This window comes from Urocitellus parryii, chromosome 4, assembly GCF_045843805.1.
Source record: "Urocitellus parryii isolate mUroPar1 chromosome 4, mUroPar1.hap1, whole genome shotgun sequence".
NCBI classification, from domain to species: Eukaryota; Metazoa; Chordata; class Mammalia; order Rodentia; family Sciuridae; genus Urocitellus; species Urocitellus parryii.
Genome location: NC_135534.1, coordinates 105055721 through 105066582, shown reverse-complemented (window position 1 = coordinate 105066582; position 10862 = coordinate 105055721).

Genomic DNA, 10862 nt, shown 5'->3' with positions numbered 1-10862 from the left:
CTCTACCACTGAGCTACAACCCCAGCCCCTGTCCTTTTACTTTTTACCAATAAGTATCTTTATATTTAAAGTGTGTTTCTTGTCAGCGAATAGTTGAATCTTGCTTTTTTATCCAGGCTTGCAACCACAGTCTTTTAATTGGGATATTTGGATACTTTGCATTTAAAAATGATAATTGATATGTTTAGGTTGGACTCTATCATTTTTTTGTTTGTTTTTGTCTCTTCTGTGTTCTCCTGCCACTTTTTGTGGGGGCCTTCTTTGGATGAATTGAGTATTTTTAAATGTTTTTGTTGGTTTATTACTATAGCCCTTTGTTGTGGTGGTGTTTGTTAGTGGTTGCTTGTGGGTTTGTGGTATGTATCTTTAACACAGCTTACCATCAAGTGATAGTATGCCACTGTATCCACAGTACAAGAACTTCACCAAAGCACACGTGCATTCCTCCTCTCCTAGTCTTGATGCTGTTTTTTATCACACATTTTACACACAAACTTTATTACACAATATATTGTAATTTTCTTTAATAGTCCATTATCTTTTAAAGAAATTTGAGTGATTTTTAAGAACCCATATATTTACAGTGTAGTCATGATTCTCCCAAGTATTCTCCTTCATGTAGATCCAGATTTCTATCTGGTATCATTTTCCTCCTGCCTGAAGAATTTCCTTCAACATTTCTTGCAGTGTGGTGCTGTTTGTGAAAATTCTTTTAGCTTTTATGCGTTTGAAGATGTCTTTATTTTACCTGTATTTTTCAGCAATATTGGCTGCTTAGAGGATTCTAGGTTTTCTGTGTTTTCCTTTCAGTGCTTTAAAGGTGCTGCTCCACAGTCTTCTTCCTGGCATTGTTTCTGATGGGAGATCTTCGGTCATCTTTATCCTAATCCTTCCCCTCTGTATAACGCATCCAAAGAGTGGAGCAACAGCTCTGGTGAGGGCCCCATGGCTGCATCACCCAATGACAGATGGATCGTGGCAGGAATGTATGTGAAAGAGAAATCACATTGCGAAGCAGGAAGTCAGAGGGTGCTGAGGGACCAGTAGCAACTCCCTGCTAGGCCTCACCTCTTAGAGGTCCACCACCTCCCAATGTTGCTACACTAGGATCAAACTCTCGACACGTGAACTTTGGGGACAAACTCAACCACATCTGAACCATAGCAATGCCCTTCCAAGTATTCCAAGGAAAGATGGAATCTACCCTAGCACTCCAAAATACTCTAATGTCCCCAAAATGGGATTTTGCAATGATCTCTTACATTTAAAATTTTAAAAAGTTTTTCTTCATTACAAAGCAGTGCATGTTATTACAGAATATTTGAAGTTGCAGAAAGTTTGTAAAGAAAGAAAAATCAATCTCCCATGGTCCCACAAAATAACTACTGCAGTTACTACATTTGTGTATTTTCTCCCCATCTTTGTTTTATATGTAGACTAAACAGCTTTTAAAAATGTGGTTTTAATCATACCATGGATATAATTTAATATTTGCATTTTATATTTCATGTTTTATCATATGTGTTTTTCTATCTTATCAAGTGGTGGCTAACATTTATTAAAACTAAGTGTTGAGCATTATGTTAATGTAGTTTTTATTATCTTACTTAATCCTCACAACAATCCTATGAGGTAGATATTCTCATTATTCTCACTTTATAGATGGGAAGTTGAGGCTTACACAGGTTGAATAACCCTTCTAGGAATGGGTGTAGTTGGTATTTCCAGGCCAGATCCATCTGCATTCAGAATATAGGCTTTTGACTATTACTGTATACCACAGTAATTTTTAAAAATATGTTATACTAACATAGAATAAAAACTGTGGATCCTAAGTGTATAGTTTGATGAGTCTTGATAAATGCATTTACACTCCAAGCACTTTTAATGTCAGCATGATTTTCGTCTAAGTCCTTAGTTGAGTTTTTAGCTCGGTTACTAAGAGCATGACCACCTGATCTGCCTTTCACTCCAGGGTGCCCTGAACACTCCTCCCCAACCCTTCTACAATCTGGTACCCAAAAGATTAATGCCTGGTGCAAGAGGGGTCTTCAGAACCTTTATTTGTATGTGTTGTTCAATGTTTGAAAATACCATAATCTACCTAGCAAAATTCTCTCTTGTTTGGCATTAGACTAGAAATTCTTCAAACACTATAATGAACATCCTTGTGTAACATAACCTTTGGTGGCTCTGTGATTATTTCCTTAGCGTAGGCTTTTAGCTTGGAATACCTGGGTTAAAGGGCATGCATTTTATTTAAACAGCTTTTAACATACCATTTTTGCATGTGAGATTCTCCTCTTTTAAAGATCATTTTCTTAGAGAAAATTTCCAGAGGCTGAATTACATTATCATGGGTCACAAGTATACTGAAAGGCTTTGATGTACACGAAGGCAAGGATTTTACACTCTGACCAGCTCCTCACTCCATACCTCATATGAGTTTAAATTTTGCTGAAGACCAGCTTTACTTGAGATATCCAACTGAGGGATATGACCCTGTCCTTTTCCTGGCCAACCCCAAGGAGAAGACAAATGGCTTTCAGCCAGCCACTCCCCAAATCCTAGATGGGTAATGGGTATCCTCTGGGGGAAAAAAAGAAGCCATATTTCTGGGAGTCATCAGCCTCCCTGTTTTTCTTTTATCTCAAGGTGGAGACTTGTGGCTGCCTCCTTCAGCCCATGGAGAACATCTTGCAGATAGGCAGCACCTCCAGTTCATCTTTGCACCCCCAAAACTAATATGGAATTTAGCACATAATTGATGAATAAATAAAATGAGTATCTATCGTCCACTTTGCAATGAGGGACAGGCATTCCCTGCTCTACATTTGTTTATATCCATTATCTTATTTAATAGCCATAGCAATCATGAGAAATTGGCTTCATTATCTCTGTTTTCACTGATGAGTAAATCGAGAACCAAGGGGAAAGAAACTTACTTGAAGCCACAACGTCCTCATTGGACTCCAGATCCAGTATTTCTTCCCATTACATTGAGATGTCCAATACCATAGTATCCTTTGACATGGAAGTCACACCATTTTCAAAAATAGTGACTGGTGCTATCTGTGCTAGAGTTGGAAACAGACTTTGAGCTTCACATCTAAGAACTGTGGGTCAAACACCCAGGGAGCTGATTCAGCCCTCTCTCCTTCTTTCTTGCTCTGGTGCAATTATTATCACTATCTATATCTATTTCTCAGCACTTGTAATTGTAGGTGCCAATGAGGCTAAAAGAGAATTACAGCCCCTCTATTAACAGATTCTCAAAGAATAGGCTTGAGACATGAACCAGGATTCCCTGTAGCCTGTATAAAAATGGGCATTCCTGGGTATCTCGAGGACTATTAAATAATATTTTCTAAGAATTGAAACCAGAAACTGCACTTGAACAATTCCACCAAGCGATTCTCATAAGGACATCCTCAAGTTTGAGCACCGTTGTCTTAGAAGGAAGGGCAATGGTCAGAGCAGCAGACTCAGGCTTGTAATGAGGGCCAGGAATTCCCTGCTCTCATTTGGGTCACCAAGGCATGTGGAGACGATCCAGTGTGACTGAGAGAGGGTCCTGGGCCAATTACATGTGATGGTGCAATACCCTGGGCCCGTGGACATCCATCAGAAGCAAGACCTCCCATGCTTATCACCAGCGACGTGACCACTGGACACCAGGCCAGAGAGTGCTGCTGGTTCCAAGTTCAAGCCCACTGATTCGCTTGTTCTTCTGGTTCATAGGAATGTTCTTGGACCTCACCAGGCTTCTGGGTCATGTTCTGTGGCCAGAGATTGAAAGGGCAGAAGAGAGAGTGGGGGAGGAGTAAAGGAAGGAGGGACTTGTACTTTATAAGTTATCGAGAGAGGAAATAGGTGGGGCCCAAGTAACCACTAAAGAAAAATGTCATCTGTGGTTTTTTTGGATGTAAAAGACCCGGGTTGGTAGATCAATATTTCCTCCAACTATTCTGTACTTTCTTTAACAACACAGAACGATAATACCTGACGTTTCTTGTGTGCTTACTATGTACCAGGCACTAAACACTTTAATGAATTAACTCACTTCATCCTCACAACTCCCTATGATGTAAACACTGTTTAAACCCATTTTACAGATCAGTAAACTGAGGCACAGAGATGTTGAGTCATTAGCCCAGGCTACATGGCTAGCAGGTGGCAGAGGGAGGACCCAGCCACGGCAGGTTGCTTTCAGAGGCTGGTGCTTAGCTTCCATACCATACTACATATTATGTCCCTAATGTGAAAACACAAGTATTTAAAAAGGTATTGTCACTTTCTATTCAGTCTGGCCTGCATTATGTTCATAATGCCCACATTTGCCACATACCTATTGGGACTACTAGTTTACCTCTATTAGTTCACTTAATTTTGACAACCCAGTTGTACTGCATAGTCCAATATGGTAGCTACTTTACATGTGGCTGCTAGTACCTGACAAGTGGCTAGTTTGAATGCAAATGCACAGTATGTATCAAACATGCTGTATTTCAAAGACTGTACTTTAAAAAAAAAAAAAAAAAATATATATATATATATATATACACACACACACACATTTTGTTTGTTTTTTAAGTTGATGTCATGTCAAAATGATATTATCATTGCAATAAAATATATTATTAAAATTAATTTCATTTTTAAAAACTCCTTGCAATGTGTATAACTGAATTCTTAAAAATCCCATATGTGGCTTGCATTTGCGGCTCGTGTGGCGCTCCCATTGAGTGGTGCTGGCATAGAAGGTAGGTGTTGCTATCCACCCCACTTCACAGATGAGGAAACCGAGTGGTTAAGTCACCTGCTGGGTGGAACAGCTCATAAGGTTGGCAACCAGGCCCCTGACTCCACCTCACCACACAACCGTCCTTTCTTCTATGGGCAAAGGATCACAAGTTAGAGGTCAGCCTGGACAACTTAGCAAAACCGTTTCAAGATAAAATAAAAGGGCTAGGGATATAGTTTAGTGGTAGAACACTTGCTTAACACATGTGAGGCCCTGGTTCAACCCCCAGCACCAAAAAAAAAAAAAAAAAAAAGAGAGAAAATAAACAAATTAAGTCAGTTTCTCCCTCCCCCACCTCGTTTGATGTGAATCATTTCTTGAGGATTTTATCATCTCAAAGAATTCACAAAATCAAATTTTAGAGTTTGAAAAACTGAGAAACAGACCCAAGATCGAGCTTAAATCATCAAGATAATATCAGGCCATCCTGCCAGGGACCTTCCTGGTGACATCCTGTACATCAGGGTTCTCAGCCTCAGCACTCGTGACACTCTGGTCTGGGTAATTCTTGGCTGCAGGTGACTGTCTCGTGCACTGTGGCTATAGCAGCATTTTGGCAGCATTCCCCATCACCAGTTATGACAACCCAATATGTCCCTAGGCACTGCAAAATGTGCCCTGCTTGAGAACCTCCATTTTATGTAGTCAAAGCTTCTCGGTTTCAGCACAGAACAACCACTAAGGCAAATTGAAGGAGTGAGAAAATGCTTTTTTCCTTGCACACCTGAATGTTGGTGCAAGGGGACAGGGGAAGCAACCATCTTTAAATTCATCCATATATTTCACATAGAGTGTGATTTAGATGTGATCAGACCTGACTTCAGGTCAGACCTGATCTTTGCAAGTTTCTTAACTTCTCCTGGTCTTAGTCTGCTCCTCTAAGTGGGAATAACAGCAGTATCTATGGGCGAGAATGAAATGAGGCCTCATAAAGCAAACCCTTGGAAATATCCGATGCAGATGAGGATTCTTCCTAGGAATCGTGTGCTCTCTGCTCCCTGAGATCTGGATAAGATGAGTGGAGCTCAAGCCCCAGACCTGGTATGGTCTGAGCCCTGCTCAGAAGGAATTTCCAGGATACCATGTGAGCTCATGCTGCCTTTCCCTCCAGCTTCTGTTTTTCAACATGTGTTTTCTACTGTGCTCCATGGGTGACAATCTCGGTTCTTCCTTTGATTTCCACCAAAACCAAGACAGAAACCAAAAACTAAAAAGTGAAAACTCCCATGTGTGAAATGCCCAGGCATATGATCAATTCACGCAGAGCTCAGAGGAGGGGCCACGCTGTGCCCCCTTGTTGGACACACAATTGGCTGTGCACAGTGATACTTATAACTTTAAAGTCATGTTGGTCACTTTGCTTTTGGGGGTCTCTTGCTGATGCTTTGCTGCACAAATAAAGAGCCATTTCCTGGCTCCTTTGCCCTCTCTTCCTTCCTCCCTCAGTGCTCTCCTGCATCTCTCTGAATCTTTTGACACCCTTCGGGTGCTGGTGTAAGTCACCTTCTTGATCGCTGATGTCATTTTTGAGGCATCTCCCTCCTTTCCTACTGGCCACTTACTATCACTTAACTTCATTTTCTTGTCTTTATAATACTCATTACTAAGGAAAGCAGCCAGTTGCCTATTGCCTCCCCAGAATACAAACTTCTTGAGAGCAGGGCTCTTGTCCACCTGCACACCCCAGCACTCTGTACCCTAAACAGACCTGAGCTGCGGGGGAGCCAGTCTCCCCACCAAAACGTCAGGTAGGCAGATGGCATCGTGTTCACCTAAGCTCCTCTTCCTGACAGTGTTGCCAGCAAATCCCACCCACCACCACCACCATTTGATCCCTCCCATCTGACTCCAGACCTACAATAAAGTGTTCCATAGGTACAGCCTTTGGCTGGTGGCCCTTTGGGAAGTAAAAGGTCAGGAGCATGGTTCAGTGGGGTGCATGGTCCAGAGAAGGAACAGCATGAATAGGAGCAGATCTAGAGACAACCCTGGGGAGCACCAACTGCCCTCCAGAGTCCTTGGAGATTGGAGAGTGACCCTGCTTCTGCCATACCTGGGCTGCGAACCCCTGGGTAAGCCAGTGGGTAACCACCTGGATGCCTCAGGGACATCTAAGCAGCTGACATATGAGTGACATTTTTCCTCAAGAGGATGTTTATGGCTGAGGCCACATAGTGGGATTATAGTCACGGGGAGGGGAACTTGGAAGAGGGTTGGTGCCACTGTCCTGTGCCTTGGAACTGTGATTACCGGTGGTTCCCAGTAGGAAGGGATCTGAGGCTACCCAGCCTGGGGAAGGAGGTGGCATGAACAGGACAGCCTTTCCTAGAGGTGTCCCCAGGTGGCGCCCTAAGCCAAGCCCTGGAAGGCTGGGTGTGCAAAGAGGGAAGGAGCTGTTTCTCACCGCACTTCTCAGGAAATGACTCAGCGGGTTGACGTCATCAGTTGGGTGTTCTTCTTTAGGATCAGTGGCAGAGACCCAGGGTGCTGTATCACCCCTTTCTAGCTGTGCTGTTCTCAGGGTGGTGGGTAGAGTTGGGGTGGTCTTCTTGACTCATTGATTTACTCACTCACTCTGCTACTTGGATCAACTTTCTAAGGAGTTGACCTCGGAGTGTAAGGCCCTGCAGCAGGTCCAGAGAGATGTTGCAAGCATTTCCTCAGAGACTGCCGCCTTGTTCCTTTTGTTTGGCCAGTGAAGTGGGAGGATGGGAATGAGGGCCAAGGAATGACATCTGGACACAGAAAATGGGCCATATGGATGACGCCGTGGAGAACACCCCAAGCCAGCCCGGCCCAGAACACAGTTCTTTCTCATTCTCTGCCTCCTCTGAAATGAGATACCGTTTCTGTACCAGGTCTGTGGCATTTATTACAAACTGCCCTAGAGTCTGATAAGCTTTTTCTAAGTATGCATCTTATCTCCCCAACTGCTGCACCGTGGCACATGCTGGTCATATCTGATTCATACTGTTATCTCACCAGCTTTCCACCCAGCCCCTGCTCCCCAGCATTCAGGACGGTACCCCAACACAGGCATGTTCAGTAGAGCTTGATAAATCCAGAGGCCATCTGCCGTGAGGCTGCCGGCCCAGCCTGGCAGGCCCCGAGCATCACAGAGGTTAATAACAATGTCAGAGGTCACCGAGGCAGGGAGGTGCCTGGGCTGGGCATGAAGTAGTCAGCAGCTCTCTTGCCAGAAGCAGCCATGCTCCAGATAGCAGGCGGCACCTGAGAGAGGCCCCGCAGCAAGGCCATTATTACCTTCATTACCATTCCTGGGCTTTTATATTTTTTTGTGAAAAAGACTAACTTCATCATAACAGTGAGGGCCCCACTGAACAAAGACTTGACACTCATCTCATACTCGCTTGAAATCTGGTGATAGAAGGATACAAGGCAATATTATCCCCTGGGCACAATAATGGATAATGATATTCATTTCTCATTCGTTGGCACAAGCACACATTCATTCATTTATTGAGCACCTCCTATGTGTCCCTTAGTGTTCTAGGTAATGCAGTGAAGAGCTGAAACAGACACAGCCCCTGTTCTTGCTGAGTTTGAAATCTTGGCAACAAATGATCACACAAATATAAAATTACCACTGCAACATGTGTTCCACAAGAGAGGTACATGGTGACATGAGAGCATGTCATAGGAGGATTTAGCCAGAAAAAAAAGTCCCTTCTCTACCCCATAGAGACTGGAAACATATCCAAGCCAGGCCAGATGTGGCCTCTTCTGAGGTCACCTGACTTCTGCCCCCTGAGAAGCTAATTGGCCAACTGCTGGTAGCTGAATCTGGGGGCTGTCGTGACCTGAGTGGCAGCTGCACAAGAGAGCTCTACCACACGATGGGTTTGATGAAGTAGGAAGATACCCAGTTGGCTGTGCAGGACTCACCAGTCACCCAGTCTCTCATCATTCTGAGTGGCAAGAGCCGATAAACACACGGCGATGAGAGAGGCAAAGAGGGTGACTGACTGGCCCCATTTTCCCAGGACTTTCCCAGTTTTATCACTGAAAGTCCCATCCTCTGGGGCTGTCCTTGTTTTAAAACTGAAAGTTTCACCTCCTGGGAAGCCCCTGAGTCCAGAGCAAGCCAGGGTAGTCAGCCACCCTTGTTCTAGTGACTGTCCAACTTCCTCAGCTTCCTCCTCTGTAAGATGAAGTTGGACCAGAACAGGGTTCCCAGGCCTGGCTGCAAATGAGAACCACTGAGGAGGCTCTTAAAAAGCACCAAGGCCCAGGTTCCCTCCCCAGAGATTTAGTTGGGGCAGGTGTCAGTGAATTTTAAAAGCTTCCCAGATGGTGCTACATGAGGCTGAGAACCATTGTTCTAGTTGATCTCTTTATGCTCATCTAGGATTTTTTATAAACCCACTAATTCATTTATCCCCAATCTCCCAGAGCTGACCCTTCTTGACACTGTTATTCCTACTGGCAACACTGCATAGTTTTCTCCTCTCTCCCTCTTTCTCTCCTTTGCCACTCCCTTGTTCTTTCTACCTGTGACTGCCTAAGTGCCTAACACTGATTCCCCCCTGCTGTGCTTCCTAGTCTTGGATCAATCCATGTCATCTCCTCCTCTGTCCCACCTCCGCCTCCGCCTCCGTCTGGGTTTCCCCTTCCCCAGCTTCTCTGACTCCTCATTTAAAGGAGGTGAAACAGCTCTCTGGGGACAGAGCCAGGTGCTGTGCCCAGGAGTCCCTCCCTGTCCCTCTTCTCATTTCCAGTATGTGCTCCTCCCATGTAGGTTCTGGGATAACACAGACTCCAGGGCCATGTGGCTGCTTGGAGGCCCGGCTTTCATTGCTGCACTGGGATCTGGTACCTGGCTTCCTGCTTCACTCACTCCTGGGGGTTGGCCCAACCCACGCCAGCTCCCGCTCTACCCAACATTCCGGGATACAGTCTGTAAACCACCTCTGTGCTAGTGGCAAAGGGGCTCCGTGTGAGAAAGAATGTTCCCAGTGCTTCAGGGCCCCCTCCCCCAAGCTTCCATACCTGGCTGATGACCTCCTTTACATGAGACCAAAAATGGCACCTTCATTCAGTCAATTATCCAGGGAACACTTTGTGGAGAAACATTAACTTCACTCCACACATGCAATCTTTTGTCAAGCCAGTGCTCCTTCTAAAACATACCCACCAGTACCAGCTTGGCCCAAACTGCCTCGTCCTTTACCTAGACAATGACAGGAATTTGCAAACTGGTCTCGCTGCTCTTCTCTGATTCACCCCTAAAAGTGATATTTAACAACATAAATTAGATCATGCTGCCCATGTAATTCATCATATCAACATACTAAAAAGTAAAAACAACAACAACAAAAAAAACCATGATTATCTCAATAGGTACAGAAAAAACATTTGATGTATTATAACTTCTATTTATGATTAAAAACTCTTAGAAAACTAAGAATATCCTTAACTTAATAAGGGACTTCTAGAATAAATCTAGAACTGATGTGTTAATGAAGAGACTGAATTCTTTCTCTTAAAGCTCAGGAACAAGGCAAAGATGTCTACTTGCACCATTTTTATTCAGCATTATACTGCAACAATGAAGAAAAAAGGCATGCATATGGGAAAGGACACATAAAACGATTATTATTAACAACCAACATGATCATCTACATAAAAAAAAACTACAAGGAATTGAAAAAAAATCCAATGTGTGATTTTAGCAAGTTTGCAGTACTCAAAGTTAATGTACAAAGTTTGGGTATAACTGTATTTCTAGAAATTAATAATTGAAAATAGAAATTAAAATATACTATTCAATGGTCTGGTGTGGGGGCACACACCTGTCATCCCAGCTACTTGGGAAGCTAAAGCTGAAGCACAAGTTTGGGGCTAGCATGGGCAACTCAGTGAGATCTGATCTTGCAATTTTAAGAAAATTTTTAAAAGGGTGGGGATGTATCTGGTGATAGAGCACCCTATTTTCAATCCCCAGTACCGGGGTGGGGGGAACCTACAATAATCATGTTAGTGTGATGATAGCATACAGACAGATGTATAGATCAATGGAACAGAATAGGGAATACAG